Raw genomic sequence first — 20,524 nt, 5'->3', positions numbered from 1 at the left:
GAGGCACAGTTCCTTCACTCCAACAGAGATGGGGAAGTTCAGACAGATGGTGCAGGAACACTGGCTTCTGTGCTTGATAAATTCAGGAGGAATGGCATAATCATCTGGAGCATAGCCCATGGTAAGTGAGTCAGTAGCTTTGCTATAAATACAAGGGATTTTGCAGATGCTGGAAACCTTGAGCAAAACACACAAAATGCTGGAGGAACAAGTAAGGTAAGTCCAAAGGTTCTGAGCCTATAACATCGGCTGTTTATTCCTCTTCATAGATGTTGTCTGACATGCTGAGTTCCTCCAGCATTGTGTGTGTTGCAATAGTTTTACTTTGCTCTTCCAGTGAAAGTTCTATATTTAGCTCTTCCATTATCATGCAGGCTATCTGACACCATATTGTCGATTATAGCATTTTCAGCCCAGGGTAATATTCTAATCATCTTTCCGTTGATGTGCACAATGCAGAACTTGCAAATAACTCTGTAAGAGTCAGGTTCATTTACTGATCCCATGTACAACAAATCACATAGTGAAATGCATCCTGTGCATTAACAATCAACACAATGTCGGGTGCCAAATCAGCCTAGCATTTAGCGCAAGGCTATTACAGCTCAGGGCTTTGGAGTTCAGAGTTCCATCCCAGTGGCCATGGAATAAGTGGGTTTCCTCCCTCAATACAAAGACGTACCAGTCAGTCGGTTAATTGGTCATTGCAAATTGTCTCATGATCTGGTTAGGGTTAAACCGGGGGTTGTTGGGGGTTACCGGGCACTGCGGCTCAAAGGGCTGGAAAGGCCTATTCTGCGCTGTATCTCTACATAAACAAATAAAACCTAAGGGAGTGCCGGGAGCAGCCCACTAGTGTCGCCACACATTTCAGCACCCGTGTAGCATGTTCACAATGTTCACCAAACAACTCAGAACACAATAAAAAAATACAAGAAGCAACAAAACAAGAATAGTCAAACAAGCTCCTTTCCTTCCTCCACCCACCCACACAGACAGTCCTCCCATCACAGGACAGGCCTTCGGGCCTCCTGCAGACTAACAGACAATGGGCCTCCAGCTTTCCCAGTGGCTTTCAGACTCGTAGTCCCATGGCTTTGCTTTTGGGTTCCACTTCTGGACTTCCGATCAACCTTTGGACTTCGATTTTCATTATCAACTCCAGGACTAGCCAATACCAAGACCCAAACTCCAGGCCTAAAACTTCGGTCTCGCCAACTCAAATACGCCCTACTTGCATGGACATTCGAACTGACAAAAGCTGCCGGGGGGGGAGGGGGTCACCAGCCCTCATCCTCATTGGTCTTTGTTCACAGCACCTGTCAGCCAGACATCCAAAGATGTCCTCTGCTACATGTCCAGATCACAGGCTATGACCCCCACATTCCTGTCCCTAAACTCTACCCTGACTCCTAACTTCCTTCTCTATCCCTAAAACCATCCCTATAAACTTAAAAACAACTAAATCTGAGCCACAATCTTGACAGAAATCACAGCTCGGCATCATTTTGACCAGAACTGTACATGGCTCACTGTCATTTTCATGTTTTTCCTTGAGATATCGAGGGACTAGTATCAGTTTAATATGATTATTGTTTGAGGTTGATTTTGCATCTTAATCTTAAACACAAAACAGTATGTTATTTTCATGCATGTATGTTTCTACCAATTTCAAATAAAATGCTGTAAATGTTTTACAATAGCAAAATACTGTAGATGGTGGAAATCTTAAAAATAAAGCAAAAACATGCTTGAATAATCAGTAGGGTTTGTTGCATCTGCAGAATAGGAAGTCAAGTTACTAGTTCAGGCTAATGTTCTCTTGATGATCTTTCATCCTGAAAAGCCATTCTGTCATTCAATTACCTTTTTTTATGCATTGAAACAGAAAATGGTGAAAATTCTCAGCAAGTCAGGCAGCACCTGTTGGAAAATGAAACAAATTTATAGCTTCAGGTGATGGGGTCTATCGACATACTGTGGCGAATTGAATTGAATTGAATTGACTTTATTTCTTACATCCTTCACATACATGATGAGTAAAAATCTTTATGTTCTGTCTCCATCTAAATGTGCAATGTGCAATCATAATAATTTATAATGAATACAGCAGTCAATGTAATATAGAGCACACTCAAGTCAGCATGAGTTCATCAGTCTGATGGCCTAGTGGAAGAAGCTGTCCCAGAGCCTGTTGGTCCTGGCTTTTATGCTGTGGTACCATTTCCTGGATGATAGCAACTGGAATAGATTGTAGTTGGGATGGTTTGGGTCCCCAGTGATCCTACAGGCCCTTTTTTCACAGCTGTCCTTGTAAATGTCCTGAATCATGGGAAGTTCACAACTACAGATACGCTGGGCTGCCAACACCACTCTCTGCAGAGTCCTGCGATTAAGGCAGAGACAGTTCCCACACCAGGCAGTGAATCAGCCAGTCAGGATGCTCTCAATTGTGCCCCTGTAGAAAGTTCTTAGGATTTGGGGGTCCATACCAAACTTCCTCAACTGTCTGAGGTGAAAGAGGCGCCGTTGTGCTTTTTTCACCACACAGCTGGTGTGTACAGACCACGTGAGATCCTCGGTGATGTGGATGCCAAGGAACTTGAAGCTGTTTACCCCCTTAACCCCAGATCCATTGATGTCAATAGAGGTTAGCCCGTCTCCATTCCTCCTGTAATCCACAACCAGCTCCTTTGTTTTTGCGACGTTGAGGGAGAGGTTGTTTTCTTGACACTACTGCATCAGAGAGATGACTTCTTCCCTGTAGGCCTCGTTATTGTTTGAGATAAGGCCAATCAATGTAGTGTCATCGGCAAACTTAATTAGCAGATGGGAGCTGTGCGTACTACCTCTAAACTTACCAAATTCATACTTCAATCTCAAATCATTGTGTCAGTTTTCCATGATGTAGATTACTGAAAGAAGCAAGAACATCAGTTGGATTCTTCACTATCAACACCAACTGAACCCGAGGCAGCAGCAATGCTGGGGTAGCATATAGAAATTCAGAGATTGGGTAGACCTGCCACAAAAAGAAAATGGCTTTAGTTAAATCTTTAGTATGAATTTAGACTGGCAAAAGCAAGCATGCTTGACACTGAAAGGTAGTAAGTTTATGGACGGTTTTCGGAATAGTATACCTTAGAATCAAATTTGAAGGCAAGTAATTTTAGAAACATGAATGTATAAGTAGTACGAATAAAATACATTGTTGAAAGTTTTACAGTGGCACGCAAAAATTTGGGCACCCCGGTCAAAATTTCTGTTACTGTGAATAGTTAAGTGAGTAGAAGATGAACTGATCTCCAAACATTATAAAGTTAAAGATGAAACATTCTTTTCAACATTTTAAGCAAGATTAGTGTATTATTTTTGTTTTGTACAATCTTAGAGTGAAAAAAAGGAAAGGCACACCATGCAAAAGTTTGGGCACCCCAAGAGATTTGAGCTCTCAGGTAACTTTTACCAAGGTCTCAGACCTTCATTAGCTTGTTAGGACTATGGTTTGTCACAGTCATTGTTAGGAAAGGCCAGGTTTCAAAGCTTTATAAATACCCTGACTCCTCAAACTTTACCCCAACAATCAGCAAACATGGGCTCCTCTAAGCAGCTGCCAAGCACTCTGAAAGTTAAAATAATTGATGCCCACAAAGCAGGAGAAGCCTATAAGAAGATAGCAAAGCGTTTTCAGGTAGCCATTTCCTCAGTTCGTAATGTAATTAAGAAATGTTAACAGAAATGATGGAGGTCAAGTTGAGATCTGAAAGACCAAGAAAACTTTCTGAGAGAACTGCTCATAGGATTGCTAGAAAGGCAAATCAAAACCCCCGTTTGACTACAAAGGACCCTCAGGAAGATTTAGCAGACTCTGGAGTGGTGCTGCACTGTTCTACTGTGCAGCGACACCACAAATATGACCTTCATGGAAGAGTCAACAGAAGAAAACCTTTCCTGCATCCTCACCACAAAATTCAGCATCAGAAGTTTGCAAAGGAACATCTAAACAAGCCTGATGCATTTTGGAAATAAGTCCTATGGACTGATGAAGTTAAAATAGAACTTTTTGGCCACAATGAGCAAAGGTATATTTGGAGAAAAAAGGGTGCAGAATTTCATGAAAAGAACACCTCTCAACTGCTAAGCATGGGGGTGGATCGATCATGCTTTGGGCTTGTGTTGCAGCCAGTGGCACGGGGAACATTTCACTGGTTGAGGGAAGAATGAATTCAATTAAATACCAGCAAATTCCAGAAGCAAACGTCACTCCATCTGTAAAAAAGCTGAAGATGAAAAGAGGATGGCTTCTACAACAGGAGAATGATCCTAAACACACTTCAAAATCCACAATGGTCTACCTCAAGAGGCGCAAGCTGAAAGTTTTGCCATGGCCCTCACAGTCCCCCGACCTAAACATCATCAAAAATCTGTGGATAGACCTCAAAAGAGCAGTGCATGCAAGACGGTCCAAGAATCTCACACAACTAGAAGCCTTTTGCAAGGAAGAATGGGCGAAAATCCCCCAACTGAGAATTGAAAGACTCTTAGCTGGCTACAGAAAGCATTTACAAGCTGTGATACTTGCCAAAGGGGGTGTTACTAAGTGCTGACCATGCAGTGTGCCCAAACTTTTGCTTCAGGCCCTTTTCCTTTTTTGTTGTTCTGAAACTGTAAAAGATGGAAATAAAAAAGTAATCTTGCTTAAAATATTAAATATACGTGTCATCTTTAACTTTATGCCTTTTGGAAATCAGGTCATCTTTTACTCACTTAGCTATTCACGGTAACAAATTTGACCAGGGTGCCCAAACTTTTGAATGCCACTGTATATTTGGTTGATTTCAGAATGAGTTGAGTAAATTTCATGACCTCATTGGGAAGTGATAAAATTAAACAAAATGTCCTATGCCCCTTTGGACAAAAGCTCCACTACTTTAGGGCAATATATAGAACTTTTTTTTAAAAAAGCATACAAGAAGGCAAATACTAATTGATCTTGCGTACAATCCAAAGAACAACAAAAGGAAAACTACTAAAAAATGTGGGGGAGGTTAAAAGAAACTTGGATGGGATAGCAAAATCAACACAAAAATCAACATTTATAATACAGTTTGAAAGATGGCAGTAAGAACATTGCAGATACTGGGAACATGGACTCCAAAGTTTACCTGGATCTGAGAAGTGTACCTTTTAGAATGGCTGATTGTGTCTGTCACTCTGCTACTTAAAAATAGTGAGAGGGAATTATAGGGCAGCTGGTCGATCATCTATCATCGGGATATTACTGTTGTTCACAGATGACTGAACATGTTTGAATGCTTCAGTTTGTCAGTGAGCCAGCAAAAGATAGGCCATGCCTGAAGAACCTAATGGAATATTTCAAGAGGTATTTAAATTGATAGATAAAGTCCGTAAGTCTCGTTGATATTGGGGTGCAAACTCTACCACAATGTTTCTTTATGATTAAGTGTTTTTTTATTCTAAAAGTGGTAAAGGTGAATAGCAACTCCACGGGTGTATAGCTTACAATTCAAAATTGTTGGTCTCCATCTGTATATCATTTAGATTAGTTAGTATGTAGATGCTTGACATAATCGCAACAATATTTCACCATAAATATGCACCTCTTGAGTCTCAACTATGGCATATTAAATGTAATGTAGTAATAATAGTAAGACAATTCCTGGAATCTTCTGCTCTCATTTACTTTACAGGTAAGTTCTCCTCTGTTATTGGTGGGCAGATGGTGGGCATAACAATTACAAAGGCTGCCCTCAGTTCCCATTTCTGACAGCACATTGTCCCATCCACTATTGGAGACATGAGGTGCCTGAACACTTAAGTCAACAGACACTGGGTAAATCTGTCCCAGTGGCCCTACTTCTAGAAGTTGGGATAGAAATCTGAATGGTGGGATAGAGAGCTAGGTGTCCTGAACACCACACCTTGGCAAGAAATTTCTGTAATTGGACAGATTGCTGCAAATATTGATTGTTTGATACTTCACTTTGAAGGATGAAGGAGAAATTATTACCAAATAGGGTTGTGAACCAAATTGGTAAGGGTGCTGAGGAAGAGGATCTCCTGGAATGTATGCGGGATGATTTTTTGAACCAACATGTCGAGGAACCAACTAGAGAGCAGGCCATTCTAGACTGGGTATTGAGCAATGAGGAAGGGTTAGTTAGCAATCTTGTGAGAGGCCCCTTGGGTAAGAGTGACCATAATATGGTGGAATTCTTCATTAAGATGGAGAGTGACATAGTTAATTCAGAAACAAAGGTTCTGAACTTAAAGAAGGGTAACTTTGAAAGTATGAGACGTGAATTAGCTAAGATAGACTGGCAAATGACACTTAAAGGGTTGACGGTAGATATGCAATGGCAAGCATTTAAAGATCGCATGGATGAACCACAACAATTGTTCATCTCAGTTTGGCAAAAGAATAAATCAGGGAAGATAGTGCACCCATGGCTGACAAGGGAAATTAGGGATAGTATCAATTCCAAAGAAGAAGCATACAAATTAGCCAGAAAAAGTGGCTCACCTGAGGACTGGGAGAAATTTAGAGTCCAGCAGAGGAGGACAAAGGGCTTAATTAGGAAAGGGAAAAAAGATTATGAGAGAAAACTGGCAGGGAACATAAAAACTGACTGTAACAGCTTTTATAGATATGTGAAAAGAAGAAGACTGGTTAAGACAAATGTAGGTCTCCTACAGACAGAAACAGGTGAATTGATTATGGGGAGCAAGGACATGGCAGACCAATTGAATAACTATTTTGGTTCTGTCTTCACTAAGGAGGACATAAATAATCTTCCGGAAATAGTAGGGGACAGACGGTCCGGTGAGATGGAGGAACTGAGGGAAATACATGTTAGTAGGGAAGTGGTGTTAGGTAAATTGAAGGGATTAAAGGCAGATAAATCCCTAGGGCCAGTTGGTCTGCATCCCAGAGTGCTTAAGGAAGTAGCCCAAGAAATAGTAGATGCATTAGTGATAATTTTTCAAAACTCTTTAGATTTTGAACTAGTTCCTGAGGATTGGAGGGTGGCTAATATAACCCCACTTTTTAAAAAAGGAGGAAGAGAGAAACCGGGGAATTATAGACTGGTTAGCCTATCGGTGGTGGGGAAAATGCTAGAGTCAGTTATCAAAGATGTGATAACAGCACATTTGGAAAGCGGTGAAATCATTGGAAAAAGTCAGTATGGATTTGTGAAAGGAAAATCATGTCTGACGAATCTCATAGAATTTTTTGAGGATGTAACTATTAAAGTGGATAGGGGAGAACCAGTGGATGTGGTATATTTGGATTTTCAAAAGGCTTTTGATGAGGTCCCACACAGGAGATTAGTGTGCAAACTTAAAGCACACGGTATTGGGGGTAAGGTATTGATGTGGGTAGAGAATTGATTGGCAGACAGGAAGCAAAGAGTGGGAATAAACGGGACCTTTTCAGAATGGCAGGCAGTGACTAGTGGGGTACCGCAAGGCTCAGTGCTGGGACCCCAGTTGTTTACAATATATATAAATGACTTAGATGAGGGAATTAAATGCAGCATCTCCAAGTTTGCGGATGACACGAAGCTGGGTGGCAGTGTTAGCTGTGAGGAGGATGCTAAGAGGATGCAGGGTGACTTGGATAGGTTAGGTGAGTGGGCAAATTCATGGCAGATGCAATTTAATGTGGATAAATGTGAGGTTATCCACTTTGGTGGCAAAAACAGGAAAACAGATTATTATTTGAATGGTGGCCAATTAGGAAAAGGGGAGGTGCAACGAGACCTGGGTGTCATTATACACCAGTCATTGAAAGTGGACATGTAGGTACAGCAGGTAGTGAAAAGGGCGAATGGTATGCTGGCATTCATAGCAAGAGAATTCGAGTACAGGAGCAGGGAGGTACTACTGCAGTTGTACAAGGCCTTGGTGAGACCACACCTGGAGTATTGTGTGCAGTTTTGGTCCCCTAATCTGAGGAAAGACATCCTTGCTGTAGAGGGAGTGCAAAGAAGGTTCACCAGATTGATTCCTGGGATGGCAGGACTTTCATATGATGAAAGACTGGATCGACTAGGCTTATACTCGTTGGAATTTAGAAGATTGAGGGGGGATCTTATTGAAATGTATAAAATCCTAAAGGGATTGGACAGGCTAGATGCAGGAAGATTGTTCCCGATGTTGGGGAAGTCCAGAACGAGAGGTCACAGTTTGAGGATAAAGGGGAAGCCTTTTAGGACCGAGATTAGGAAAAACTTCTTCACACAGAGAGTAGTGAATCTGTGGAATTCTCTGCCACAGGAAACAGTTGAGGCCAGTTCATTGGCTATATTTAAGAGGGAGTTAGATATGGCCCTTGTGGCTAAAGGGATCAGAGGGTATGGAGGGAAAGCTGGTACAGGGTTCTGAGTTGGTTGATCAGCCATGATCATACTGAATGGCGGTGCAGGCTCGAAGGGCCGAATGGCTGACTCCTGCACCTATTTTCTATGTTTCTATGTAATAGAAAATTAATCAAAATATTTATGATACAAAGAAGAACTAAAAGATTAGATCAGGAGAAATTATCTTTGGTACTACAATCTGCTGGGAGAATTCAGCGAGTGGATCAGCATCCGTGGGAGAGAGGAATTGTTCATATTTCGGGTTGAAACCCTGCATCAGGACTCTGGTCTGTGATCCTATTAGTTAGAAGTTGACAACATAATCTAAAGTATGAAACCAAGTTATTCAAGGGAAATTCAGGCTGATAAAGATTAAAAATTTCTTCCACAAAGTTAATTTGAAACCTGAAGAGAACTGAAAATATTAAGCTATATGGTCCAATGTCAGTATATTGGGTTAGGTCACAAATTAGCAATGATTTCATCAAATGTTGGAACAACTCAAAAGGCTGTAAAGAAGCAATTTTTAAATCTAATATGCGTATAGACATATAGATTGAGTATATTATTACTGCATAAATAACTTTACTCTGAAAATACTTGTGTAGCCATGTTCCAGGATTAGTGAACCATGCAGAAATTGCAAAGGTCCTTTTTATAAAGCTGGATTGCCCATTGTAGATCAGTTAAATGGAAGAATGTTCTCAAAGGCTTGTGACCATATTTTAGGTTGAGCCATCCTTACCTAATCAGTAGTCAGTGCAATACATTATACTTTATACTTTATTTTCGCCAAACCATTGATACTAGAACGTACAATCATCACAGCAATATTTGATTCTGCGCTTCCCGCTCCCTGGAGTACAAATCGATAGTAAATATTAAAAATTTAAATTATAAATCATAAATAGAAAATGGAAGGTAAAGTGGTGCAAAAAAACCGAGAGGCAGGTCCAGATATTTGGTGGGTACAGCCCAGATCCGGGTCAGGATCCGTTCAGCAGTCTTATCACAGTTGGAAAGAAGTTTTTGCCAAATCTGGCCGTACGAGTCTTCAAGCTCCTGAGCCTTCTCCCGGAGGGAAGCGGGACGAAAAGTGTGTTGGCTGGGTGGGTTGTGTCCTTGATTATCCTGGCAGCACTGCTCTGACAGCATGCAGTGTAAAGTGAGTCCAAGGACGGAAGATTGGTTTGTGTGATGTGCTGCGCCATGTTCACGGTATTCTGCAGCTTCCTCCGGTCTTGGACAGGACAACTTCCATACCAGGGGGTTGTGATGCGCGCTAGAAGAATGCTTTCTACGGTGCATCTATAAAAATTAGTGAGGGTTTTAGGGGACAGGCCAAATTTCTTTAGTTTTCTCAGGAAGTAAAGGTGCTGGTATGCCTTCTTGGCAGTGGACTCTGCTTGGTTGGCCCAAGTCAGGTCATTATACAAGACTTTCTGATGTCTGCACTTGTGGATAAGGTTTGTCCATAAACTGCTCAAATGGACCTGTGCCTTCCAAGTGTTTCAGTCATATATTTTGGGGGGAGACTTTCACCTCCACAAAAGAGATACATTTTCTTGTTACCATTGTAAATGGTCATTATCTAGGATGTTTTATTATATTTTTATCTCACAATTACTACAACATAATATTGTTAGTTTTTCAATAAAAATTCAATGTGATTAATGCTTACATGTTTTGAACCAAACTATATCACTTCTGTATTCTTTGCCACTTGTCTGCTCATACTGTCAGCCGATCTAGGTATGTTGCCATGCAATCTATTATTAAGCTCCAAACTGTTTACCACACCTTTAAGCTTAATGCTATCTGCAAATCTTAGTGAGCATGCCCCTATCCAGGTCAATATGTTAATAAAAACTCTATACAGTTTTGTTCATACTATAACAGCTTGGGTTAGCATTATTGCACATTTATACACACAGAACTCCACCCCTTGGAAACTAGCATGTTTTTAGCAATCAGGATCCAAGTTAAGAAAAGAACTAGATGTTGAACAGAGACTCCTTGGCACTGTGCACTAAAATACTTACCATAATGTAATTTTCAGTTGTAAAGACTGAAGGATATGTATATTTGCAATATCAGAAACTTCTTCCAGTACATCTGACTACATAGATCTTTGTGTTACAAACTTTCTCATTATCTAGAAGAACAACAAACTTAACAACAATCAGGATGTCTTTACTAGTTTCCATGTAATCTGGCTAATAGTACCAATCCACAAGTCAACCCAGAATATTCCCATTCATCACACAATAAGTAGCATGAAAGTAGGTCAACTGTTAAGGTGTTTTATCAAAAGATAGACGTACTTTCAACTGTCCGTTCAGGAGGAGTATTTATATGAACCTTTTTTTTAAGAGGATTTATTTTTTGTCTCTGATAACATTTTCTCTGTCAAGGAAATCACCTCCAATCATCGTTCCCAACAACATTCTTGCAAGCAACACACATCAGATTTGCTAGTGAACGCAGCAGGCCAGGCAGCATCTCTAGGAAGAGGTACAGTCGACGTTTCAGGCCGAGACCCTTCATTAGGACTAACTGAAGGAAGAGCTAGTAAGAGATTTGAAAGTGGGAGGGGGAAGGGGAGGGATGGAGCCAAGAGCTGGACAGGTGATTGGCAAAAGGGATATGAGAGGATCATGGGACAGGAGGCGCAGGGAGAAGGAAAAGGGGGAGGGGGGGAAAAAAAACCCAGAGGATGGGCAAGGGGTATAGTGAGAGGAACAGAGGGAGAAAAAGGAGGGAGAGAGAAAGAATGTGTGTATATAAATAAATAACGGATGGGGTACAAGGGGGAGTTGGGGCATTAGCAGAAGTTAGAGAAGTCAATGTTCATGCCATCAGGTTGGAGGCTACCCAGACGGAATATAGGGTGTTGTTCCTCCAACCTGAGTGTGGCTTCATCTTTACAGTAGAGGAGGCTGTGGATAGACATATCAGAATGGCAATGGGATGTGGAATTAAAATGTGTGGCCACTGGGAGATCCTGCTTTCTCTGGCGGACAGAGCACAGGTGTTCAGCAAAACGATCTCCCAGTCTACGTTGGGTCTCACCAATATATAGAAGGCCACATTGGGAGCACCCCGTCTCTCTGCTTTCCTCAGGGATCGCTCCCTACGCGACTCCCTTGTCCATTCGTCCCCCCCATCCCTCCCCACTGATCTCCCTCCTGGCACTTATCCTTGTAAGCAGAACAAGTGCTACACATGCCCTCACACTTCCTCCCTTACCACCATTCAGGGCCCCAGACAGTCCTTCCAGGTGAGCTGACACTTCACCTGTAAGTTGGCTGGGGTGATATACTGCTTCCGGTGCTCCCGATGTGGCCTATGTATTGGCGAGACCCAACACAGACTGGGAGATCGTTTTGCTGAACACCTACGCTCTGTCCGCCAGAGAAAGCAGGATCTCCCAGTGGCCACATATTTTAATTCTACATCCCATTCCCATTCTGATATGTCTATCCACGGCCTCCTCTACTGTAAAGATGAAGCCACACTCAGGTTGGAAGAACAACACCCTATATTCCGTCTGGGTAGCCTCCAACCTGATGGCATGAACATTGACTTCTCTAACTTCCGCTAATGCCCCACTCCCTCTCGTACCCCATCTGTTATTTATTTATATTCACATTTTTTCTCTCTCTCTCTCCTTTTTCTCCCTCTGTCCCTCTGACTATACCCCTTGCCCATCCTCTGGGTTTTTCCCCCCCTCCCCCCTTTCCTTCTCCCTGGACCTCCTGTCCCATGATCCTGTCATATCCCTTTTGCCAATCACCTGTCCAGCTCTTGGCTCCATCCCTCCCCCTCCTGTCTTCTCCTATCATTTTGGATCTCTCCTTCCCCCTCCCACTTTCAAATCTCTTACTAGCTCTTCCTTCAGTTAGTCCTGACCAAGGGTCTCGGCCCGAAATGTCGACTGTACCTCTTCCTAGAGATGCTGCCTGACCTGCTGCGTTCACCAGCAAATTTGATGTGTGTTGCTTGAATTTCCAGCATCTGCAGAATTCCTCGTGTTAACATTCTTGCAACTTTAATCAAGCTGATTGAAACTGGAATGAAGATATAAATGCTTGAAATACACACATAATGTTGGTGGAACGCAGCAGGCCAGGCAGCATCTACAGGAAGCGGTACAGTCAACATTTCAGGCCGAGACCCTTCGTCAGGACTAACTGAAATAAGAGATAGTAAGAGATTTGAAAGTGGGAGGGGGAGGGGGAGATCCGAAATGATAGGAGAAGACAGGAGGGGGAGGGATGGAGCCAAGAGCTGGACAGGTGATTGTCAAAAGGGATACAAGGCTGGTGAAGGGAGAGGATCATGGGACGGGAGGCCTAAGGAGAAAGAAAGGGGGAGGGGAGCACCAGAGGAAGATGGAGAACAGGGAAAGAGTTATTGTGAGAGGGACAGAGGGAGAAAAAAAAGGAGAGGGAGAAAAGTGGGGGGGATAAATAAATAAATAAGGGATGGGGGTAAGAAGGGGAGGAGGGGCATTAATGGAAGTTAGAGAAGTCAATGTTCATGCTCGAAATGGGAAGTTAGATTCAGGCATTCTGGAAGAGGACTCCAGAAATAGCAGTCTGGAAGTGTCAGTGCTAAAATAGAAGTGCAAAATTACCAATGCAGACTTTGTTTCCACACTCCTGTCTGGTGTCGTACTATGCTCCAGTTCCTGCATTTCTTTTACTATACACCTCCTGGGGCATTATTTTTTTCTGGACTGTGCTCCTTTTTCTTTGCTACTGTTTTATAATTTGCTCCTTAACATGATACGAAATCCATTATCCTATTTCCGGTAATTAGGAATGGATCGGTAGACAGTGAACAAGGAAATATATCAGCAAGGAGGTCACTTAGAACCCATTTCATTAAATAGATTTGAATGATCTGCCAGATAGATGAGTTGAAAGACCTGATTTAAGATCTTGAACTCCACCTTGCTGTTGACGGTTTTTGTGTCACTACATACCCAGTTTCAGTGATAACTTACCATTGTATACAAATGTAAATTTAAATTAAATATTATGACATAAAATGACTGCCACCTTCTGGCTATAAAGCTGAATCTCCATTAGTAGATTCTCTCTAACTAAAGGCAGAATTAAACAAGATTTTATTCTCGGTTCCCACATTGTCTGTGATCCGGGGGTATCAGATAATGAAAGGAGTGAGAGAACAATTTTTGAATTCAAAATTTCTCCCACCCTGGATAATACCCTCTTCAAGAGTGATTAATTACATCTGTTTGAATAACAGTTATTAAATAATTATTTAAAATACAGTTCTTCCTATGTGGAGGAACATTCATCACTCAAGATAGATCACAAATGGTTGTCAATTTTATCTTCCTTATGTCTTTCCGGGGCATCTTGTTCATTTCCTTATTTTCTCTCTCATCCCCAATTCCCCTCACTCTCCTGTGTGCCAATAAGATATAGGAGCAGATTTAGGCCATGCAACCCATCGGGTCTGCTCCATCATTCCATCATGGCTGATTTATTATCCCTCTCAAACCCATCCTCCTGCCTTCTCACTGTAACCTTTGGTGCCATGACTAGTCAAGAATCTATCAATGTCCGCTTTAAATATACTCAATGACTTGTCCTCCACAGCCATCAGTGGCAATAAATTCCACAGATTCACCACCTTCTAGCTAAAGAAATTCTTCCTCATCTCTGTTCCAAATGTTCTAACCCTTCTCATTAAACTGGTAACCATACTTGCATCCAGGTCCCATTCTAATTGATTTAATAATTAATTATTTTGCCCTATCTTTTCTTCTCTACAGATGTGCAGTACAGAGCATCCTAACATGCTGTATCACTGCATGGTGCAGAATCTGCACTGCGGCAGACAGGAAGGCTCTACAATGTGTAGTCAAAACTGCCCAACGCATCACTGGCACCAGCTTACACACTATCAAGGATATATATACAGAAAAATGCCAGCAATATCATGAAGGATCCTTTGCACCCTGCTCATGGACTGTTTGCCCATTCCCATCAGGAAGAAGGCTACATAGCATCCACGCCAAGGCCACCAGCCTCAAAAACCATTACTTTCCCCAAGCTGTAAGGGTGATCAACACCTCAACCCTCTAACCCAGCCCACTCAACCCCCCACAATATACTTTCCTGCCAGGATCACTGACACCCTTGTGCCTAGCGTCACTATATGTACATAAACCAATGTACATGAATTATATTTTTATTTATTGTGTTTTCTATTATTGCATTCTTTATTTTATTGTTTTTTGTGCTACCTTTGATCCAGAGTAACAATAATTTCATTCTCCTTTACACGTGTGTTTTGGAAATGGCATTAACCAATCCTGAATCTTGAATGAAATATTCTCTTGGTGTTTCATCTTCAAACTTTCCACCTCTGAAATCTGTCCCTATCTTTCTCTAATTTAAAGTTAGACTTCATTCTTGAAACTACTAGTGTTTTTTTTTATTCCAGCCACATCAAATATTCCTGTCTAAAGACATTTGGCATTTCTGTCTTGCAGTGTCCCTCCTCACCCATATCAACCTCACTGCAACCTTTGACATTGTTATTCTTCTACGATGTCTGTCCTTTTTTGGTCAGATGAATGGGAATATTTGTGCATGAATCACAAAAGGTTGGTTTGTAGGTGCAGCAGGCGATCAAGAAGTCAAATGGAATGTTGGTCTCCATTGCTAGAGGGATTGAATGTAAAAGCAGGGAGGTTATGCTGCAACTATACAGGGTACTGGTGAGGCCGCACCTAGAGTACTGAGTGCATTTCTGCTATCCTTACTTGAGAAAAGAAATGTTTACTTTGGAGACAGTGCAGAGCAAGTTCACCAGTTGGATTCTGGAGATGAGGCGGTTAGCCTATGAAGAGGCATTGAGTCCTGGGACTATACTCACTGGAATTCAGATGAATGAGAGAGGATCTTTAAAGTTCAAAGTACTTTTATTATCAAAGTATGTATACATTACATAACCTTGAGATTCATCTCCTTACAGGCAGCCACAAAACAAAGAAACCCCAAAAGAACCAATTTAAAAAAAGAAGACAATCAAACATCCAATGTGCAGAGAGAGAGAGAGAGAAAAACTGTGCAAACAATAAATGTAAGTAGCTTCAGAACTGCAATTTTATATAAAACATGAAGCCAGGTGTCACGGTAGCTGGAGCAGGACACAGTATCAGTTCAGTGTAGAGCTGAGTAAACACCGCAGAGCAGCGAACAGAACTGGCCCTTGTCTTGCATCCAGTCTCAACACCCTGACCTTTTCAATATGGCCCAGCGTTTAAATCATTCAAACATCAGGTCGCTCCTCACTCTGGGGCCTGAACCCCACCACCATGATTTCCCCCTACCTGACACTTTCAATTCGACCTGGTGCTTAAATCGATCAGACATTGGGCCCTTACTCATTTGCAGGGATGCCACGACTCAACTGCGCCTTCACTTGCCTTGACCATGCCTTCCCTGCACCACCACCACTGTTCGCCTCCACTTTCCTTGACCACTTCTCGCCTGTGTCACTGCCTCCACCATTCCTGAAGAAAGATATCGGCCGGAAACGGCAACTGTTTACTCTTTTCCACAGATGCTGCCCGGCCTGCTGAGTTACTTCAACATTTTGTGTGTGTTGCTTTGGATTTCCAGCATCTGCAGACTTTCTCATGTTTGTGATTTAGTAGTTTTCTTTGTTTTGTTTTTTGCCACCGATAAGTTGTCGCTGGGCACCACAGCACCATCTTAAACCAGAAACTGATAGAAACATGTAGAATTATGTAACTGATGTGTTGGCTCGTGGCCAAGTGGTTAAGGCATTGGTCTAGTGATCTGAAGGTTGCTAGTTCAAGCCTCAGGTGAGGCAGCGTGTTGTATCTTTGAGCAAGGCACTTAACCACCCACACATTGCTCTGTGATGATGCAAATGCCAAGCTGTATTGGCCCTAGTACCCTTCCCTGGACAACATTGGTGGTATGGAGAGGGGAGACGTGCAGCATTGGCAACTGCCAGTCTTCCATACAACCTTGCCCAGGCCTGCGCCCTGGAAACCTTCCAAGGCGCTAATCCATGGTCTCACGAGACTAACGGATGCCTATGCAACTGATAGATAAAATAGAGGCAGGAAAGTTATTTGCACAGGTAAGTGAGACTAGAACTAAGGGACATAGTTTCAAGATTCAGGGAATAGATTTAGGACAGAGATGAAAAGAAATTGCTTTTCCCAGAGAGTAGTAAATCGATTGAACTTTCTGCCCAGGGAAGCAATAGAGGCTACCTCTTTAAATATATTTAAAACACAGTCAGATAGATATTTGCCTAGCAGGGAGACTAAGGGGAAAAGGCAGGTAGGTGGAGCTGTGCTCATGGCCAATTAGCCATAATCTTATTGAATGGTGCAGCATGCTCAACAGGCCAGATGGCCTCTCCTATTCCTATTTCTTGTGTTCATATTAACTAACCTCAATCATCATTCACATCCAGAGGATCTCCTACAAAGGCTCCACTTCCCACATTCTGAGTTACTACAGAAGCTATACATGGATGATCTACATTTTGACTGCTAGCTCTACGTCTTCACCATCTCCCCAGTGTTGTCATCTTCTCATTCATCACTAGATGATTGAAAATTTCTGCATTTTAATGGCTCCTATTTTCTCATGGTGTAATATATGAAAGCAAGTTCTTGTGCAGGAGATTAAAAGAAGAGTTTCCTCAACTGTTTAAAATATTTATTATAATGAGTAAAAAAGAATCACGTGTCGAAGTCTGTCAACCATATATCCTAAGTATTGCAATGGAAACTTTGAATTGCAACACAATATTAAAGAATGCAAATGGGAAAAATTGTTATAAGTAGTTTTCTTTCATAGAGGATTATATACTCATCCATTTTTAAATTAAAAAGGATGAAATAACTACTTTAAGATGGTGGAAAGCTACAAGCTGTGGAGGTCTAAAGAAACCTGCAGACCCATGCACACATGGCAGCAAAATATTATGGTCTGATTTCAATAATAATGAAAATGATTGTGCCGAAGGGATTGGAGATCGAAGACAAAGTAGTATTTCAAAGCTTTACAGAGTTCTAGTAAGACCACACCAGTGGTATTGTGAACTGTTTTAGAGATCAGAATCAAGGAAAACATTTATGCCTTGGAGAGAGTACATTGCAGATGTTTGAGGGATGACTGGATCAGTGGATTTGAAGTACAAAGCTGAAACATGGATAAGTGAAAAAAAAACAACTTTTTATTGACTGAAATTAGGTATAGAGCTTTCGGAGTGAAGATATGGAACACTAAGTAGAAATTTCAAAATCTTCTTCAAATTACAAGTCAAAATCTGAGTTACAGATTATTGATTACCAAAAGTATAAAGGATAATGTGGAATATAAGACAAATGTGAGATCACAGGTCATTCATAATGACATCTAATATTGTATCAGGAATTTGCCATCCAGAATTCAAGACTGCTCTCTCATGCTCATCTTCCACCTCAAAAAGTATTTATCCAAGCTATCCCCATATCTCTTGATTCCCTTAATGCCATTACTGAACTCAATTTTGAATGAATATAACAACTAAGCTTCCACAGCTGTCCAAGTTAAAGAATATCCAAAGATTCATTGTCCTTTGAATGAAGACATTTTATCGTTAAGGGCCTATTCTGTACTTGCAAAGTTGTCCATGTCTCCTCAATCAGCAGAAGCATGTTCCCTTGTCTGCCCAGTTGATCCCTTCAAGAAATTGGTATGTATCAATAAATCCTCCTGTAATCTTTCTAAACACTGAAGAATACGCCCCAATCTATTCAATCTCTCCTCATGTGGTGAATACATAATCTCTGGAACTAGTTTAGTGAAACTTTGCTACACTCCTTCAATAGCATGTACACCCTTTTTTAGATAAGAAGGCTAAAACTGTAGACAATATCCCAAGTGCCATCTTACCAAGGCACTTAACAACTTAAGAGTTATTTATTTTTGTTATCGAACTTGTCAGCCTTTAGTCCCATTCATTTGGCCTCTAGAGATAATATTAAGTTCCACCCTATAGCCCCTTGATTGTCTATAATTATAGAGATATTTTAATGTCTTATACCATGAAGACTAACCCAAAATAATTACTCGGGACTAATTCCAAATATTAATTCATCAGTACTGTCATAATTAAATAACATTTACTTTGCTATTTCCTTTTATGTATCTACAGAAGCTTTCTATACTTGTACAGTATGTAATTTACTAGTTGTTCTCATATATACATCTCGTTCTTTATAATTTTTTAGCCATCCATTACTCACTTAAAAATTACACAATCCTGTGACCTTCTGTTCCTCACAACAATGTATGTTTTTTTTTCTTTCAATTTAATACAATCCTGAACTTCCTTGGTTAACTGCTGTTGAATCGTGAAGTCATACAGCATGGAAACAATTAATTTGTCCCATCACATCCTTGTTGACCAGTGGATATCCACCCACACTAATCCCACCTTTCAGTACTTGGCTCTTAGCCTTCTATACCTAGGCTATTCAAGTGCAAGAAATAAGAAACGTCATAAATGCTGTGAACGACTCTGCTTACACCACACTCTCAAGCAGTGTATTCCAAATACTCACCACTCTTTGGCTGTGAAAGATCCCCATCAGATTTTCTCTAAATCTCTTTCCCTAACCCTACAACCATGCACTTAGTTTCATATACCTCGGATACCAATGCTTCTACCTTAGACACAGAGGGCGAAAATGTTAGAATATGGAGCAAAATCTGCTGGAAGAACTCAGCGGGTCAAGCAGCATCAATGGGAAGAAATAAATTGTCAAAGTTTTGGGCCGAAACACTGCAGCAGGACTGAAAGTAGCAAGGCGAGATAGCTAAATAGACAGGAGAAGGGGAGTGGCAAGAAAGAGGTGATTGGTAGACTGAGGAGGGGTATAAGATGATGGGCAAGTAGGGGAGATAAGCAGGGGTGGAATTGGAAGCCTACGACAGGTGAATGGTAGATAGAGGTAGACAAAGAGAGGAAACAGAAAAAAAAAAGACAGAGCAAGGTGGAGGGAGCAGAGTGTGAAGACGAGAGACTGCTGCTTGAGAAAGATAAGCAGGAACACCAGTGCTAGATTCTGATAAGTAAAGGAAATGAGAAAGGGGAAAAAATCAGAGGAGAGATGAATGTAAACACGAGGAATTCTGCAGATGCTGGCAATTCTTTCTTTCTTTTTAAATCTTTTTATTAGTTTTTCAAAATTATAAACTCAATAACAAAGTTGGTACAAAGAGATTGAAAAAATGTTCATCAGCATATATAAAATGAATTTTAAGTAACATAGATATAAAAGATTTCCAAACTCATAATGAGATTAAACATTAACAAAGAAATAAAAAGAAAAAAAATATAAACAAAAAAAAACCCAAAAGAAAAAGGCAAAACAGGGCTAGACCAACAACTTGTATCAGACACGATCAACAATGTCGTTAACTCCGCTCCTCTCATCATATAATTTTAGAAAAAAGATTCGGAAAGGTCAGATTACATCATATGAAAATGTTGCACAAAAGGTTTCCAAGTATCTTCAAATTTAACCGAAGGGTCAAAAATATCACTTCTAATTTTTTCTAAATTTAAACTTAATATGGTTTGAGAAAACCATTGGAATGTAGTTGGAGGATTAGTTTCCTTCCAGTTCAACAAAATAGATCTTCTCACCATTAAAGTAACAAAAGTTATCATTCGAGAGGCTGAAGAAGACAAAGATCTATGTTCTACCATTGGCAATCCAAAGATTGCCGTAATAGGATGGGGTTTTAAATTAAAGCATAGAACTGTTGAAATAATATCAAAAATGTCTTTCCAATATTTTTCCAAAAGAGGACAGGACCAAAACACATGAGTTAAAGAAGCCACTTCAGAGTGACACCTATCACAAGTAGGGTTTATATGGGAATAAAAACGAGCTAGTTTATCTTTGGACATATGAGCTCTGTGTACTACTTTAAATTGTATTAAAGTATGTTTAGCACATGTAGAAGACGTACTATCTAATTGAAAAATTTTATCCCATTTCTCTATAGGTAGGGAAAGTTGAAGTTCCCTTTTCCATTCATTTTTAATTTTATCAG

General features: G+C 40.8%; 1 long non-coding RNA gene across 1 annotated transcript; it reads left to right on the top strand.

Annotated features, from left to right (window-relative positions):
* Nucleotides 1–17,233, top strand: LOC140199813 (uncharacterized). Its single transcript, XR_011886497.1, has 3 exons — nucleotides 1–121; nucleotides 15,402–15,509; nucleotides 16,884–17,233. It is a non-coding gene; the product is annotated as an uncharacterized lncRNA (long non-coding RNA).
* The last annotated feature ends 3,291 nt before the right edge of the window (nucleotides 17,234–20,524 follow it).

The sequence above is a fragment of the Mobula birostris genome, chromosome 6 (genome assembly GCF_030028105.1).
Source record: "Mobula birostris isolate sMobBir1 chromosome 6, sMobBir1.hap1, whole genome shotgun sequence".
NCBI classification, from domain to species: Eukaryota; Metazoa; Chordata; class Chondrichthyes; order Myliobatiformes; family Myliobatidae; genus Mobula; species Mobula birostris.
Note: the sequence above shows the minus strand (reverse complement) of the source record. Positions and strands in the feature narration are given on the sequence as shown.